The sequence below is a fragment of the Parasteatoda tepidariorum genome, chromosome 11 (assembly GCF_982258835.1).
Source record: "Parasteatoda tepidariorum strain Cologne lab strain chromosome 11, Ptep-v5.0, whole genome shotgun sequence".
In the NCBI taxonomy this organism is placed as follows: Eukaryota; Metazoa; Arthropoda; class Arachnida; order Araneae; family Theridiidae; genus Parasteatoda; species Parasteatoda tepidariorum.
Window position 1 is genome coordinate 92,311,948 of NC_141765.1, and position 18,595 is coordinate 92,330,542.

An 18,595-nucleotide genomic window follows, 5' to 3' on the forward strand; every position below is an offset into this window, starting at 1 on the left:
AGTAGAAGTACGTACTTTTAATATAAATAAAATTAACCCGAGTAGAATAATAAGAATAAGCCCAAGGGTAGAATTATTTTGTGATGAAATATAGTGAAAAATCCATTTTAAACGAACATTTTATTTTTATAAATCAAAAAACTTAGGACTAGGTACATATTTTAAATAGTTAAGTATGGATTATCTAATTCGCGAAAATTTTAAGTTAAGTATTGTAGCCTTAATAACTCTTAACGTTTTTGGGTGCAATTTTGATCATATATATATAACTGTTTACTGCAATTGCACATATATTTTAGTTTTAATTAGCCTATCTGCAATATTGTAGCGGACGTGGATTGCTTTCACCTCCAAATGAGATAACCCAGATTCGAATCCCAGCAATGGCTGGTCAATACCACCGTGCTAATAGTAGACAAATCATGAGTTACCTTACAGTCGTCCTAACGCTAATGTAGGTTAGTCCTCCGTGAAGACTGTTTGATACATAAGTTTCATTAAATTGGGTTCAGAATTATAGACATTAACTTAATTTTAATACAGTCTTATAAACCATTTGAAAGTTCTGTATAAAAACTAACTCTATATTTGTTTCTCTTTGATTCCAAGGTGATATGTTTATGGCTTCATTTACTTACTTCATACATATTTAAAAAGAGCTGATAGCAATAGAGCACTTACTAAATTAAATTGCGATTCTCACCTGGGAAAAAACTCATTGTCATCAATGCATCAATTATGAAGGACGATTCACACGAATTTGCAAATAAATGATAAACTTTAATTATGGGTACGAATAAAAATTAAGTTTGGGGCTTTGAAATGCATGTTATCAATTGATTTCATAAATGATACCTTGATGTTAATTTGAAAGGAAATATAAAAAAAAAATCTAAGTGACCTTTCTCTTTTTATCTCTGCAGAATCTTTAATTTTTACATGGGGAATCATAATTTATATTTTCTTTATCTTTTGTTAATTTTTTCTGCTCTCTCTTTATTTTTAATTTTATTGTATTTTTAATTTTATTGATTTATTTATTTATATTTTTCATTGCATCAGACAGGCTTTTTAACACCATTTGAACATATTAGCTCGCAAAACATAAAACGGAACGCCTTAATTACTTTCAATCCATTAAAAATATTTACACACTATAATTCAATCTCATAAATTGAGGTACTAAAGTTAAATCTGCTTATTAATTTGTTCAAACAATATTTCAAATATACTGGGTGTCTTATTCTGAATAACATACATTCAGTTCTTTTTTCGATTTGACCCTCAAAATAGTTTTCGAATTGTTTTGACATGAAATCGGCAACTCCTAAATGATAATTGAATATTTTGTGTCTTTCACTATATTTGAAAAATTCTTTAAGTGAATCGAAACATTTCCGCAATTAAATCCATTTATACAAACATAATTCCATGCAAAAAACAATTTTTTTTATTACTTATTTTATTATTTTTATTATTTTAATTGGTAACAGTCGAAAAAATTGAATTCCATGGTATACAAATTCATAAATCATTTTGAGAAATGTAATTTCAAATAGCATAATTTTAAATAGCATAATTTGACGAAATCTTTCAAGTAGTAGTGGAGATATCTAATTCAAAATACGTTCACGACTTTATAATATTGTATACATCAGAAATTGTTAGGCTAATTACATAAAATTTTTGTGTTTTGTCATTTAAAATTACATACTTAAAAATATCGCAAATATACCTTAAAATAATCGAAAATAACGAATAGTATTTAATTTTCCACATCTTCAAATAAACGAATTTTGAACAAACTTTGTTTTTGAGATGTAGCGAAATACGCAACAAAAAATAAAAAATGATATCCGATTATTCTGTTGGGATAATTTTCGAGATAGAGGCTTCTATCAGAAAAAAATGAAATTTGAGAAATTTGAGAAGCAATTCTATGCATGATTATGTATATGTTTCTATATCGTTACATATCCAAGCTTCAATTCAAACCTGCATTTTATTTAGCATTTGGTGAAAAGACAATACTGGTGTAAAAATAATTAAAAACCATTATTATTCTAAGATTTTAAAAAAAAAATATTGTTATACTTACATATGCAGACTTGCTTGCTCATCTCATGACAAAGTATGATTTATTATAAGTCCTTATCAAGTTGAAAAAGAGATATCACACGTTAGAAAATAACCATAAAAAATACGTTGTATTTTAATGAGCATTATTATGATTACTTGAGCTCATTGACCTCTGATCCAGTGATTTTTGTGACCTATTTGTTACATTTACTTCCAACAGTCGCAAATTCAACAATATGCTACTTATATATATATATATATATATATATATATATATATATATATATATATATATATATATATATATATATATATATATATATATATATATATATATATATATATATATATATATATATATATTGAAGTATCCTTATGAGAAAATCTGCTTTTAACTAAGATGTAAACTTTTTTGAATTCTATTAACTTCAGAAGAAGTAGTAGTTCATTTACGTCGCACTAGAGCTGCACAATGAGCTTTTTGGTGACGGTCTGGGAAACATCCCTGAGGATGATCCGAAGACATGCCATCACAATTTTGATCCTCTGCAGAGGGTATGGCATCCCCGCTTCGGTAGCCCGACGACCTGCACGTGAAGTCGAGCACTTTACGGTAGAACAGTTTAACGAGGACTAATACCGCACACCCTCGGTCCCTATGCAGACTAATCCAAGTGGTCACCCACCCACTCACTGATCGCAGCCAGTGATGCTTGACTTCGGTGATCTGTTGGGAACCGTGTCTTAACGATCAGTCCACTGAGGGACCTATTAACTTCAGAGATGTTCTTAAGTTCCCTAGAAGAAAATACTTACATTAATGATTGGAAAGTTTTTTGGATAACCGTGAAATTTTCACAAAATTTTAAATTTTTTTTAGCGATACTATTTCGGTTATATGTCAGCATAATTTCTACTCTTGACCTTTGCAGGGAATCGAATAAAAACAGACATATTTTATCTCTAGTTTATTATTACGACGGAAATCTCTGTTATTCAATTTTACAAGAGTTTAGAAGACTATTTTTATATTCAATACAGTTCCGCAGTGGACTGATTGTAAAGACACGGTTTCAAGCAGAACACCGAAGTGAAGCATCACTGACTGCGGTCAGTAAGCGGGTGGGTGACCGCTTTGATCAGCCTGCGTAGGGACCGAGGGCACACGGGATTGGTCCTCGCTAAACTGTTCTACTGTAAAGTACTCGACTAGCACGCAGGTCGTCCAGATACCAAAGCAAGGGAGCTATCCCCTCTTCAAAGAATCAAAATTGCGATAGCATGTGTTTGGATCATTCTCAGGGATGTTTCCCAGTCTCCATCAGCCCATTGTGCAGCTCTAGTGCGAAGTAAATAAAGTACCTATCTACCTATATTCAATACACGGTAAGCATGTAAAATAAAATTGTTTCTTATTATATTAGCATGTGAAGATAAGTGTGTTCATTACAAAAGACCCTTTAAATGTCCCAATCAAGTTTAAGAAGAGATTGTTCAAATTAGAGAAGGAAAAAAAATACACAAAAATGCATCTATTGTAATGTGGAGGTAACGAGTTCGAATTCCACTGTGTCCAAGCGTGTATGTGTGTGCTGCTTTTCTCTATCTTGTGCTATCTGTATATCAATTTGACAAGGGCACTTTAGCCTAGCTTTATAAAGAGCATACAAGACTGCGTATGTGTGCCTAACAATAAATGAATAAACAGATGCATCTAGATAATAATAAATAGATGCAGGGTCAGTTAAAGTGGAATTTGAACCTACTACCTGTACGCTTCCATTTTAGGATGTTGGAACAGTCCTGATGCGTTATTTTATTTACCCTTATGTGATTTAGTAACAGTTAAGCTACTGGTTTAGTTCAGCCATGTTTTGGTATTTGTTTATATACAAAAGCAGTCCCCTCTGCAAAGGATCAAAATTGTGATGGCATGTCTTCGGATCATCCTCAGGGATGCTTCCCAGACCGTCGCCAATAGCCCATTCTGCAACTCTAGTGCGACGTAAATAAACTACAACTAAAATAACCGCAACTGCAGATTTTTAATAATTTTAAATGCTGGTAGATGTTAACCTGCAGCTTTCATAGAAAAAAAAACGCACTGACGAAAAACAATGCCGACAAGTTTACTGCACTGTTGAAATTACTTACTTTGCTTAAAATTATCTGCCCCGCAGTGGACTAATCGTAAAAGCACAATTTCCAGTATAACACTGAAGTCAAGCATCAATGACTTCGGTCAGCAAGCGGGTGGGTGACCACTTTGATCAGCCTGTGTAGGAACCGAGTGTGCGCGGTATAGGTCCTCGTTAAAGTGTTCTGTCGTAAATTCTCGATATCGTGTGCAAGTCGTCAGACTACCAAAGGGGGGAACCATCCCCTCTGCAGAGGATCAAAATTGCGATGGCATGTCTTCGGATCATCCTCAGGAGACCGTCACCAATAGCCCTTTGTTCAGCTCTAGGTAAGAGTAAATAAAGTACTTACTTACCAACTTTTGCTTAAAATTACCAAATTTTGCTCCATTTACTACCCAACAAAATCGTAATAAAAAGCATATTTTATTGTTAATTTTACTAAAAAGTCATTACCAAAGCACTTCAGTAAAAATTACTTTGTTTTTTTAGTGTTCCCATAGAGCCAGAAACAAGGTAAATTTGACCATATTCTAGTTGTTTTGACCATACTTCTTTTTCTCAGTGGGGTTAAATACTTTTTTCTAATATTGACGCATTCATATATTTTTGCTTTAATTTATAGTGCAGTGAATAAAAAACTCCTTGAATAACTTTCAATCTCATTGGATTATCCTGTATCTTAATGGTTCGATAATTTTTAAGTCTATTTTTTTTATTTCTATTTAAGTTTCCTTTGTTTACATTTTTGAAATCCTTATTTTTTTAAGTTTAAAATTTAATTTTCTTTAATATCTTCACAAATATGTTCACTATTTTGTTATTGCTATTCAATTTAACATTCTTTATATTATTTTTAATTCCATTACTTTTTATCGGTATAGCATTTTTTAACGTGGATTTCAGAAGAAATGTGTAAGGACAAGTCATTTTTATAATCCGAAAAAGTGATAAATTTTCTCCAATTTTGCATTACAACCTGTTTAACACAATTAATCACCAATTGAAATCCAATACAAGCTTTTAAATTTAATACGGCGTATGGTAAATCAGTATTTAAAATATAAAACTCAACTGGCCTAGCTATATTTCCAATTTTTAAATTTAAAGTGCAAGTTTGGTTAAGTTGCAAATTACCGTTCGTTTGTATTACGTTGGCAATTTTTTTTCCTTCTTTTTGAACTTCTAATTTTTTTAAAATTTTAGTTGGGATTATATTTAGAGTACTACCTGTGTTGACATTTAAAAACATAATTTTATTAGTCACAATCGGGTGTTTGTCATTTTTATTGTTTTCTTATTTATTTTGAGCGTATTCGGATATTATTAATTGTCAACTTTGTGTTTGCTCTCTATTGTTTATCTTTATGCTGGAACTGATTCTCAGCAGTAAAGAAATATGGTTTGCTTATACAATGTTACCCCCCTTAATAAACATTGGTGGTCCTTAATTTATCACAATATTTACAAGGACTAGGAGGTAACTCTTGAAAAACTTGGGTGAAATGTATTGTTTGTTGTTTATTTTTGTTAAATCTGTCACCCACTTTATGAAATCTAGATCTATTTTGTTATTGTTTGTTGAAATTATGACTGGGTCTGGGAAAAATTTTGCCTTTGTCGAAGATTATTATAATAATTTGAACTATCTGAGATATTAATGAATGGCCGCCTAGTTGTCCAGCCTTGAAATTGTTATCTATACCCACTTAACTTTGATTCTGGCATTTTCGTTCATTTTCATTTTGGGCAGTGGGTACATCATGAAATATTTTTGAAAAAATTTAAGTCAATCAACTGGGGTTTTGGGTTTTTTTAGAACTAAAAGTGTTTTCCTTTGTGGGATTAATCCCATAGGCAAATCCCCAATTATATGTTCATTACTTTTTTTTCACCTTTTCTGTATGAGTTTAGGTCTTTGATTTGGCCAGAAAATTTTAAATTTTGAAAAATAGCCAAAAGGTGATATAAAATAATGTTCTTGAAAAAATTTGAATATTCCCTGAAAAGAATTACAATTTAAACAGTTATTAATAAATAATTTCAAAGATGAACACCGAATGCAATTTTGAAGATTTTTAAGTTTCCACTTTTCATTTAATTTAAAGTCTTTAGTTTATTTTTGGAAATGTTTGAGCCAGACTGCAAGCTGAACACCAATGTCGAATTCAAAGATTAATATATCTGGTTTTTCTTCAGTTTTATTTCGATTAAAATTTTAATTTTGAAAACTAGTATTTAATTCATCTTAAAAATTATTTGTATTAATTATTCCATTATTTGATGCTTCCATATAAGTGGAAAATTTCCAAACAGGGGAATTCAACAAGGTGAGAAATATTCAAACATTAAAAGTAAATTTCAATAATTAAAAGTTATATGTAGAAGAAAAAAGTTCAATTATTTCAATTGCTTATTTCTTTTAACCCAGCGATTCTCAACCTGTGGGGCGCGCCCCCCTAGGGGGGCGCGAGCACACCAGAGGGGTGGCGCGAGAATATTCAAGAGAAAATATTATTTAAAAAAATTGATTAACTGGATGAAAAGAAAGCGCACTTATACGCAGAAAACAAAATACATTTTGACGCATTTAATAATTTATTAAAGTGAAACAACTTATTAAATCAAAATTTAAGGTGGGGAGCCAAGGGTGGCTTGGCTTTAAGGATTTTTTTATAATTTTCTGATTAAGTCTGTGTATCTGAATTTTTTCTGTAACATCTTACACCTATCTCTATATATCACGTACACTTTTAATTGCAAAATAAAATTTCATTTTTTCTGTAACATCTTACACCTATCTCTATATATCACGTACACTTTTAATTGCAAAATAAAATTTCATTTTTTCTGTAACATCTTACACCTATCTCTATATATCACGTACACTTTTAATTGCAAAATAAAATTTCATTTTTTCTGTAACATCTTACACCTATCTCTATATATCACGTACACTTTTAATTGCAAAATAAAATTTCATTTTTTCTGTAACATCTTACACCTATCTCTATATATCACGTACACTTTTAATTGCAAAATAAAATTTCATTTTTTCTGTAACATCTTACACCTATCTCTATATATCACGTACACTTTTAATTGCAAAATAAAATTTCATTTTTTCTGTAACATCTTACACCTATCTCTATATATCACGTACACTTTTAATTGCAAAATAAAATTTCATTTTTTCTGTAACATCTTACACCTATCTCTATATATCACGTACACTTTTAATTGCAAAATAAAATTTCATTTTTTCTGTAACATCTTACACCTATCTCTATATATCACGTACACTTTTAATTGCAAAATAAAATTTCATTTATTTTATAGTACAATTTTAAAATTTTAGCTTCTGCATCTAAGGTTTCGCACAGGTTCCAAAGGTGAGGCATGTTCTGAAATCACTTTTTCACTTACTCAAATTATCTTTAGAAAAAACACTTGGACTGGCAAACTTCTTTTAAAAAGGCACTTTAAGTGTCCTGCTGGTAGGAACAAGTTTCCCGACTTTAAAAAAGATATTTGTGTTCAGAGTGTATTATTTTTTTATTGATTTTACTTTGATAGTTCTTGTGTGAAGTCACTAGCGATTCTTTTGAGTTAACTCATTAGAAGAATTATTGAGTTAATTTTTTCAGAAGGATTAGCCAACAAGTAAGAGTTAAATAACCAAACTAGAGTTAACTAACCCATAACCCTATACTTAACCCATAACTTATCTAAAAATACCCAAATTTGCAAGAAAATACTAGAATTGACCACAAAAACACTCATAACTACCACAAAAATAAAAAAATTCCTGAAAAATGACTTTAAATTGCAAACAAAACAAAAAACATGAAACAAAATATCGCAAAGTCTACTAAAGTGTAGAGAACGTCAGAATATTATAAAAATTTAAAAAATACCAAAGTTCCACATTTTCTTAAAATGAAATAAATCAATTGGCATTTAATTCAAGCATTCCTTTTTGAGAAATAATATGCTACGTAATGATTTATAATTAACTCTTTTATAGATTTCACGTTTGCTTCCGAAGGTGGCCCGAGTATCGCGCCACTTGGGAACATACATAAGGTCTCTCTTACCATTTGCACGACATAAAACTATTAATCTGATAGATTAAATCGAATTGAAGTAATGTGGTTAAAGAAAAAGAAATAAACTTTCAGAAAACATATTTTAACTCAAAGTTCTAAGAATTTAAACACATTATCTTCTCACCTGGAAATTAGAACGACAACTGCAAATAATTAAATCACTTCATACAATGGAGGCCATTCAAGGAAATATCTTCCAATTCAGCCTCGTGCACCTCAGATACAAGATTTACAATGCAGAAGGGACATCTTATGATTCAAAATAAATTTAATTTTACTTTGGGGGGGGGGGGGGGTACGTTAGGAGCACTGGCCACCTTTGGCTTACCCACCTTACTTAATCAAACATACTAAATTTTTAAAAAAAATTAATAATTTTTAGTGACTTCCTTGGGTCTGTCCGGCAGAGTAAAGTTTTTTGAGGTGAGGCTTAATATTAGAAATAGCCACTCTCAGTCCTGTTTCTATATTTAGCCGTGATCTATATTTTGTCTTCAAAGAAGCCACAGCAGAAAATCCAGTTTCACAAAGGTAGAATGTTGAAAACGGTAATAGAATGCGAAATGTCCTTTGTTTCAGTGCAGAAAAATCCTCCTCCTGCCAAAATTCAAATAGTGATTTATTACTAAATTGCATTTCAGTTTCGCCACTTGTCGTGAAGATTATGAATTTTTCTTCCTCATCAATTGAGAGTCCTTCGGGAGCCTTATGAAATGGATTCCTAACCAACTCGTAACTTGCTAGCAGTTTGTCATGAGCAGGAAAATACTTTTTAAAATTCTTTGCCAGCATGACTAAATGATTTTCAATGGTTACAAACGTAACTTTCATGTATTCTTCTTCAGCCTTATAAGTGTTAGTACAATTATCCACATTTGCGAACATTGTTAGGTTTTTTTGCTTTAAATTTCTGCCCCACAATTCTAATTTTCTACAAAAAGCATTAACTTCATCACTCGTATCCAACATATGTGTATTTGCTCCTTGGAGTTAAAGATTCAAGTTATTTAATTTCTCGAATATGACGACCAAGTATCTCAATTTCATCATAAATAAACAATAGTATAAATTCCCGGTTTCCGGTCTGTTATCTTCTAAGAAAATGACGATTTCTTCTCTTAATTCATGAGCACGTTGCAAAAATTTCTCACGTGATAAACATCTTGCCTCACTTTTAAATAGTAACTCTGAATGTACTGAACCCATGTCATTACAAAGAGCAGAAAAGATTCTCGATCTCAGGGTTCTTATTTTTATATAATTTGAAATGGTTACAACCGCTGTTAATACAATATTTAAACCAGGACGTATTTCTTTCGAATCCGGAGCTTCTCTGTGGATCATGCAATGTGTCCAGACGCATTAAGGCGATTTCTGTTTTACTAGTGCTTGTATACTTTCGAACCTTCCGGATATTGAACAAGCATATTCCGATGCATTTTCCAGTGCATATTCCGATGCAATTTTAGCATTCCGTGTTTGCATCATTGATAACATCATTTAAAATAGCAAGTAATGCTAGCGCTGTTGTTTTGAGTTCTATTGATTTGCAGAAAAGTAGTTCTACTACTGACATATTATCACAAAATCAAACATAGGCAATGAAAGGAGCATCTTTATTAATATCTCTTGCTTCAAAGTTTATTGAAAACATTTTGTCACGCAACATCGTGAAAAGCTGACACTACATTTTCAGCTGTATCACCAATTCGACGAGCAACAGTATCATTTGAAAGATGTATGGACTGTAATTGTTTTGAAAAATTAACTCCAAACATAGTTTCTACAATCTCAATTGCTGCTGATTTTTACTTTACTTTTGTTTTGGTAGTCAGTTAAAAATAATTTAAAGACAGAACTAAAAATACTCAATATACATTACTGTTGCATACATTTTACTGCAAGTGGGGGGCGCGATGAAAATTATGATTGAAAACTGGGCCGCGAATACTGAAAGGTTGAGAAACGCTGTTTTAACCTAAGCACAATATTAAAATAAAAATCTAAATTTTACCAAAACCATAGGAACCGTAACATATGAAGCAATAAAATAAATGATAATTCCTTTAAATAGATTTTATTTTAATTGTAATATTAAATTTGACTGAATTTATCGAATAAAAAGAAAAATTTATCAAAAAGGAAAGTATTTTTAATAATTGTAATAAATTTTCGAATTGTAAAAATAAACAATTCTGTTAAACGATGAAAATAAGCTCAATATATAAATAAATTATCAATTGAAACATCAAGAATGAGAAAAAAAATAATTTTACATCAAAATAAATAATTATTTTCGCTATTTAAACATCAATTACTTTCATAATCATAAAATATTTCGAAAATTATTATTAGAGCAGAAGTACGGATAAAAATAACTAAAATCATTAATCATCAATATAAATACCATCTAAGAAAAGCAATACTATTTGTCAGATAAATATTAAGACTGATAATATTTATTTCTTATTGAAATTTATAAAAACTTTAATCAAAATATTTAAAACTAGAAATCAGCCCCCAAAGTAGTCCTACATAATTATGATAATAATATCAATCAGTATTTCCCTTCACTTAAGTAAATGAAAATCGAATTTAACTAACACTTCCTTTGCATACAAGATTTCACTGATAAATATAATATATTTCACCAAAAAACGATTTCGAAAAGCACCGATCCTAATAAATATTTAATTTATTATCCAGCTGTACCATAAGCTAGTATAATAGTCGAATGTGTTGAAACTTTTATCATTTTTTTGACCAATGCAAATATCAACGGTAAATGAGCAAAATTGGTTTAATAGTTCTTAAATAATAAAATGTTAAAAATGTTGTATATTTAAAATTTAATATATATAATGGATTATTTGATTGATTTCGTTCAAAACGTGCTCTTTAAAAGTACATTCTTTGAAATGGCGTAAAAATTTGCTTGTCTTAAAATGTAGTATTTTTTTGCCGTTGTTAAAGAAAATAATAAAAAAAACTAATTAAAACTTGTTTTCTGCATGGTATTATCGTTGAATAAACAAATTTCATAATATTTCAGATCGCTTAAAAGGTTTTTGATAATACGCAAAAAATAAAATTGACATTAACGAGTCCAAACTATTACCTGCTTTCCCCACATTGTGGTTCCCTTCATATTTTTAGCCTCAAGCATTTGACTTTATTAAAAAACAAAAAGCTATGCTTGCTCAGAGAAAGTACGTTTTCTTTTCTTATTTCATAACTTAAAACATTGGCAATTATCAGAATATATAAAGTTAAGCCATTGAGCCATTACGATTGAGTCATAGTAAATAAAACAATCATTGCATTTAAAGTTATTCAGAGAGATTACTTTTTTTATTTATTTTTTTAATATTTTTTTTTTTACTTTATTGATCTTTAAAACTAACATATCCCACAACACATAAGAAGTGTAGAGTATGCAAAAAATAAAAAGAATAAATTAAATAAATTAACTTGTCTTTATAACTTTTGATCTAATAATCTGCTTTTTGCGAGTTCTGCGTCAATTCGTTACACAGAGCTCGACGTACAATTCATTCCAGACATAGAACAATTCGTCGTGGGCACAAGTCGGAATGGTAACAATTCTTTGCTTCCACAACTCATCGCAAGATGCATAAATAAGAACAAAATTGTATTTTTTTCTCATAAATCCCTTATAACTTGTTAATTATTAATGTTTAGTACAATTCAATTCAGAATGAAATTTTACATTGGAATGTTCCCTGGGTATCAATGTTTTCATACAAACCATTGGACTGGACAAAATATTGAAAACACTTTTATACTAACACATTGTTGATCTTTCTAAAGAAGTCATTTCATAAATTTACAAGTGTTAAGGGTATTCAATTTCTCATATATATCAATGATGTTTAAGACTTTGAAGAGACCAACAATAAATAAGGGGAAAACGACTTTGAACAACTTATGACAAAAAATGTAGCTATAAATTTGTCGTTTTGATTATTTGATGCAAAAATTGCGCAAAATTTCGTAATCCTAGCTTAAATATTTATGCAGATATGAATATTTTTATAAAAAGAAGACTATTTTTTTGCGTTTTATTTCATAATACTATAAAAAAAAATTTGAAAAATCAAACAAAATTTTTGGAGCAATTTAAAATTAATTACAAAATTATTGCTTTCAAATTTGAGAAAAATTCGTCTAAAACTGCGCAAGATATGACTAATTAAAGCAATTCTTTTATACTGCACGTGAGCAGGAAAAATTAAGTAATATTTTTTCTTAATTTTGTAGAGAATCGTATTTGGCAACTAATGAAAAAAAAGTCAGACTTAAATATCTTAAAAATTTTAAAAATTTCAAGCAATTTTCTAAGTATTTCTCTTTCCTTTAAGAAGAAAGCTCAAAATAATAGGCGGATATATTTTATTTTGTACTCAAGATTTATTTAAAAAAAATAACAGCATTGTTGGGATCATAAAAGCATCTTTTCTTTCACCTGTTTTCTTTCCTTATTAAATCACATTTTCGGGTTTGAATGTTTGTTGCAAGGTATTATCATTTGTTATTAAATTTTCTCCTATGATACAAATGTTATTTGTAGAAATCCCTTTATCATTTTGAGCTCTTTTTAATTAGTACACAAACTAAGTAGAAAATTGATTGAAACTTTTTTAATTTTTAAGGCATTCAAATCGGACTTTTTTCATTAGTTACCAAATACGATTCACTACAAAATTATGAAAATAAATATCTTTTTCACGCATGCGCAGTATAAAAAAAATGCTTTGCCTGCTCATATCTTGCGCAGTTTTAAGCAAATTTTTCTTAAATTTTTAAAGCAATAATTTTGTAATTTATTTCAAATTGCTCCAAAAATTTTGTCCAATCGTTTTGAAATAGCAGAAAACGCGAGAAAAAAATTTTTTTTTATAAAAATGTCCATATCGCCATAAATATTTAAGCTAGGATTAACGAAATTTTGTTCAATTATTGCACATGACAAACAAAATAACTGTCACGAGTTACAAATCTAGCGTTTCATTTTTGTCATAGGGTGTTCAAAAACTTTATTTTCCATTCGTTATTTATTATTCGTCCCTCAAACCTCTAAACGCCTTTATTGACATGTATGAGAAATCACATGATCTAAACATGTCTGAAGTTATAAAATTATTCTTTTAATAATTCTTGAGAAGGATGAAAGAATGTATTAGTTTAGAAATGTTTCCATTATTTATTATAATGTTATTTTCCATTATTTTTTCAGTTTCATTCGACTCAGTGATCAACTTGTTTAGATGTGTAATCAAATAAAAAATTTTACTTTTTGTACGAAACTATCAGTCCTTTTTAGTGATTGGCACACCAGTCAATTAAATATTTCAGGAAGTACGAGGGTACATGACGAGGGGAACAAAATTTCTTTTATGCGTTTTAGAAGTCAAGATCTCAGAGGAATACACAAAAAGGAATACTCTCTCAAAATTTAATAAAATTAATTGAAACGTAAATTTAGTTTTATGAAAAGTTACATTTTTTATAAATTTTTTTTTTCGAAAATTAGATTACTACAATATAAGTCAAAGCAAAAAGCAAGGGGAGCATCTCATGTAGGCAAGGAAAGGGACGTTTTGCTGAGAAAGGCCTCAAAATGGCCGAAATGATGTAATATTTGAATAGCTCCTTTCTAGTTTTAAGAAATAAAACTCGATATTAGATTACTACAATATAAGTCAAAGCAAAAAGCAAGGGGAGCATCTCATGTAGGCAAGGAAAGGGACGTTTTGCTGAGAAAGGCCTCAAAATGGCCGAAATGATGTAATATTTGAATAGCTCCTTTCTAGTTTTAAGAAATAAAACTCGATATTAGATTACTACAATATAAGTCAAAGCAAAAAGCAAGGGGAGCATCTCATGTAGGCAAGGAAAGGGACGTTTTGCTGAGAAAGGCCTCAAAATGGCCGAAATGATGTAATATTTGAATAGCTCCTTTCTAGTTTTAAGAAATAAAACTCGATATTAGATTACTACAATATAAGTCAAAGCAAAAAGCAAGGGGAGCATCTCATGTAGGCAAGGAAAGGGACGTTTTGCTGAGAAAGGCCTCAAAATGGCCGAAATGATGTAATATTTGAATAGCTCCTTTCTAGTTTTAAGAAATAAAACTCGATATTAGATTACTACAATATAAGTCAAAGCAAAAAGCAAGGGGAGCATCTCATGTAGGCAAGGAAAGGGACGTTTTGCTGAGAAAGGCCTCAAAATGGCCGAAATGATGTAATATTTGAATAGCTCCTTTCTAGTTTTAAGAAATAAAACTCGATATTAGATTACTACAATATAAGTCAAAGCAAAAAGCAAGGGGAGCATCTCATGTAGGCAAGGAAAGGGACGTTTTGCTGAGAAAGGCCTCAAAATGGCCGAAATGATGTAATATTTGAATAGCTCCTTTCTAGTTTTAAGAAATAAAACTCGATATTAGATTACTACAATATAAGTCAAAGCAAAAAGCAAGGGGAGCATCTCATGTAGGCAAGGAAAGGGACGTTTTGCTGAGAAAGGCCTCAAAATGGCCGAAATGATGTAATATTTGAATAGCTCCTTTCTAGTTTTAAGAAATAAAACTCGATATTAGATTACTACAATATAAGTCAAAGCAAAAAGCAAGGGGAGCATCTCATGTAGGCAAGGAAAGGGACGTTTTGCTGAGAAAGGCCTCAAAATGGCCGAAATGATGTAATATTTGAATAGCTCCTTTCTAGTTTTAAGAAATAAAACTCGATATTAGATTACTACAATATAAGTCAAAGCAAAAAGCAAGGGGAGCATCTCATGTAGGCAAGGAAAGGGACGTTTTGCTGAGAAAGGCCTCAAAATGGCCGAAATGATGTAATATTTGAATAGCTCCTTTCTAGTTTTAAGAAATAAAACTCGATATTAGATTACTACAATATAAGTCAAAGCAAAAAGCAAGGGGAGCATCTCATGTAGGCAAGGAAAGGGACGTTTTGCTGAGAAAGGCCTCAAAATGGCCGAAATGATGTAATATTTGAATAGCTCCTTTCTAGTTTTAAGAAATAAAACTCGATATTAGATTACTACAATATAAGTCAAAGCAAAAAGCAAGGGGAGCATCTCATGTAGGCAAGGAAAGGGACGTTTTGCTGAGAAAGGCCTCAAAATGGCCGAAATGATGTAATATTTGAATAGCTCCTTTCTAGTTTTAAGAAATAAAACTCGATATTAGATTACTACAATAAAAGTCAAGGAGCTGCGATGACTCTGAGAATAGAGCTTTCGCCTTCCAACGAGGTGAACCGGGTTCGAATCCCAGCGATGGCTGATCGATACGAATCCGCATCCGGCTTGCACTAACCACAGTGCTGACGAGAAATATCCTCAGTGGTAGACGGATCATGGGATAGAGTCCCTTTGCCGTCAGGCTAACCGAGAGAGGTTCTCGTAGTGTTCCTTTCATTGTAATGCGGGTTAGTTCCATCAAAAAGTCCTCCACGAAAGCAAATTTCTCCCAATAGTACTTGATCCAGGAGTTCCCTTGTCTTTTGGATTGGGTTCAAAATTACATGGCTACGGAGTTGAACATTAGTAGTCGTAAACCCAGAAATTAGCTCAGCTGTTTAACGACAGTTATAAAGAAAATAAAAGCAGAAAAAAAAGGAGATGGTGAATTTCTCACATAGGCAAGTGAAGGGGCTAATCTTTTTTTGCTGAGAAAGGCCTCAAAATTGCCGAAATGAAATAATATTTGAATCACTCCTTTCTAGATTTCGCTTTAATTGACATACCATGGTAGATAAAATATCCCATTTCATCAAAAATTATCTCTACCATTAATTTAATTTTTTTAGGACCCTGCTATTAAGAAAATTTGTTGAATCGTACGAAATGGTTTCTAAATGTTAGTAAACGTTGTGTGAAATTTAAAAAATAAGCAAAAAAAAATTTACATTAGTGTCTGAAATAGTAACTTGCAAAAATAACATTTTCCCCACTAGTTATGAGAAGAATGTGGTAAGAACTTTCAAACGTTAATGGTTATTAGTATTTCTCTAAAATTTTTAAAAATGAATTTGAGAAAAGAAGGAATCATCATGTAATGTAAAGGTCACATTAAGTTGCACTGCAAAAATTAATTTTCCTAGCAAATCAAAAATGCTTCAATTATTAATAAATTAAATAACTATTAAAAATTAGCTTTAAACATATGATTTTTTTAAGTGTGTGTTAACATTTTCTGATTCGCTTTGTTAATTCTAAAGATATAGATAAAGGGGTCGATTTCATTTCAACGATAATTACTTCATCGACAGTTCGTTTCATCGACAACACTTCATCGACAGATCATTTCATCGACTAGGTTATTTATTTGATCGACAGGCCATTTTATCGACAGGGTTATTTAATCGACAGGACATCTCGTCGACAGGATCATTTCGTAGACAAGTCATTTCGTTGACAGGGTCACTTCATCGACCAGGTCATTTGGCAGACAGAGTCATTTCGTCGTCAAGGTCGTTTCGTCGACAGGGTTATTTTCGTCGACAATTTGTAGAAAAGATTATTTCGTAGGCAAAGTCATGCGTAATTTCGAAACTGTTTTTATGATTTTTTAGATTGGAATTTTTAGACGTTATGCCCCTTTCACTTCTTTGTAATTTAGTATATTTGTGTTGGAATTTTTAAATCCTAGCCTAGCCTAATGCAAAATCTTTATAATATGTTGAAGTTGACAGAAAAGAAGCTTTTAATTTGAAAATTGCCTACTCCGATGTTCACATCACGTTGCATAAATAAAACCTTTTTTACATTTGGTGTTCTAATTGTATTTTACACATTTATGTTGTATTTTACACAATTTTTTTCTAGTCATATTTAACACATTTATTTCGAAGATTAATTTTTTAACGTGCTGTATTGAAGATTAGCATCGCAAAAGCAATTGCAATAACTATCGTGAATGATTCTTGATGTAGGGAGTGAACGATGGATGAAGTTAGCCAGGAGAAAAAGACAGTATATAATGAATCTGTGAGATAATAAAACTACTTCGTCTATATGTCATTTCATTGACAAGGTCTTTTCGTTAACAGGCTATTTAAGCGACAAAAATTTTCTGTCGATAAAATGAAAATTATACTTATATAATGTTCCCCCACAATGAGAAATTCACAATAATACAGTTTAAAATCTTGTAAAAAAAAAAGGAACAAACTTTTACAATGATAACAATGGTGGTGATCACAAAGAATTTAATCAGAAATACATAAATCTTTTAATTAGTTAGCTAGAAAAATTACTTCTTATTTCATCAAAAATTATATATTTCCAATGTTTATATCTTTCAAGCTCAGTTTATTTTTTTCACATGCAATTTTTTACTATTGACATATTAACAAAATTTTCTTACATAAAATTTCAATAATTATATATTTTCTCTTTAAGAAAATATCGATATAGGGAAAAACAAACTAAGATGTATGAGTAGCTATTACGAAGGTTGGTGAGCAAGGGGCGGAACTTCCTAGTATCATAAAAATCTTGAAAAAATGCATGTGGGAAAAGATAAAATGAAAAACCAACTTAGAAAACATATTGACAAATATTATTTATGAAAAATGTTGTTCTAAACCTCTTCCTCATGTCTTTGTCAGCTGTGTTGCTGAAGAAGAAAGTTTCTGACAATTCCGTTAGTACTTATGTGAAATTTAAATGAAATATTATTTGAAACAAAAAACTTGTTCTCGCATTTCCAGTTTATTTTATTTCTTATTTAATTAATTATTTATAACGTTTTAATGTTAATAGTTTTATTTTATCCTATGTGTTTTCCCAAACACTAATAAGTTCTTTTACCTTAAAAAATAGACATCGTTAATGTAAAAAAAAAGGAAAAGAACTCAAAATGACTCCACATTCGCGGTATGCGATGCAATCGAAATGATCGTATAAAAAATGGTTTCCTGAGTTCCAAATCAGAGGAAGGCAGGCAACCTGTCTAAATGCTTTCCCATTAAGTAATTTTTCAAGTCACTGGTCTAAGGGACCAAGGGGGAAAAAAGCACATAAGTGAAAGAGACGCATAAGTGAAAAGCCCATTCAAAGTTATAAAATGCAACATAAATTGTAATCAGAGTATGAATAAAATTATTTCTAAAGATTAAATGTTAATATTTATAATGGTTTGATATTTACTGTAACTATACAAAGAAACAAAAATGGCAACATACTTAATAACAATTTATTTTCATATTAAATAGT

At 30.5% G+C, this 18,595-nt stretch overlaps 1 protein-coding gene across 4 annotated transcripts in view; it reads left to right on the plus strand.

The window, feature by feature from the left end:
* Positions 1-18,595, plus strand: part of LOC107455726 (protein tyrosine phosphatase domain-containing protein 1) — a 113,305-nt gene that overhangs the window by 21,928 nt on the left and 72,782 nt on the right. The window contains exon 1 of one of the 4 annotated variants that reach the window (XM_016073395.4): positions 4,769-4,905. The exons of 2 other annotated variants lie outside the window; for them this stretch is intronic. The gene's annotated coding sequence lies outside the window, so the exon portion shown is untranslated. Of the gene's footprint in view, positions 1-4,768; positions 4,906-18,595 lie in introns of those variants that run through there. One more of the 4 variants, XM_087155485.1, reaches the window with a different exon arrangement.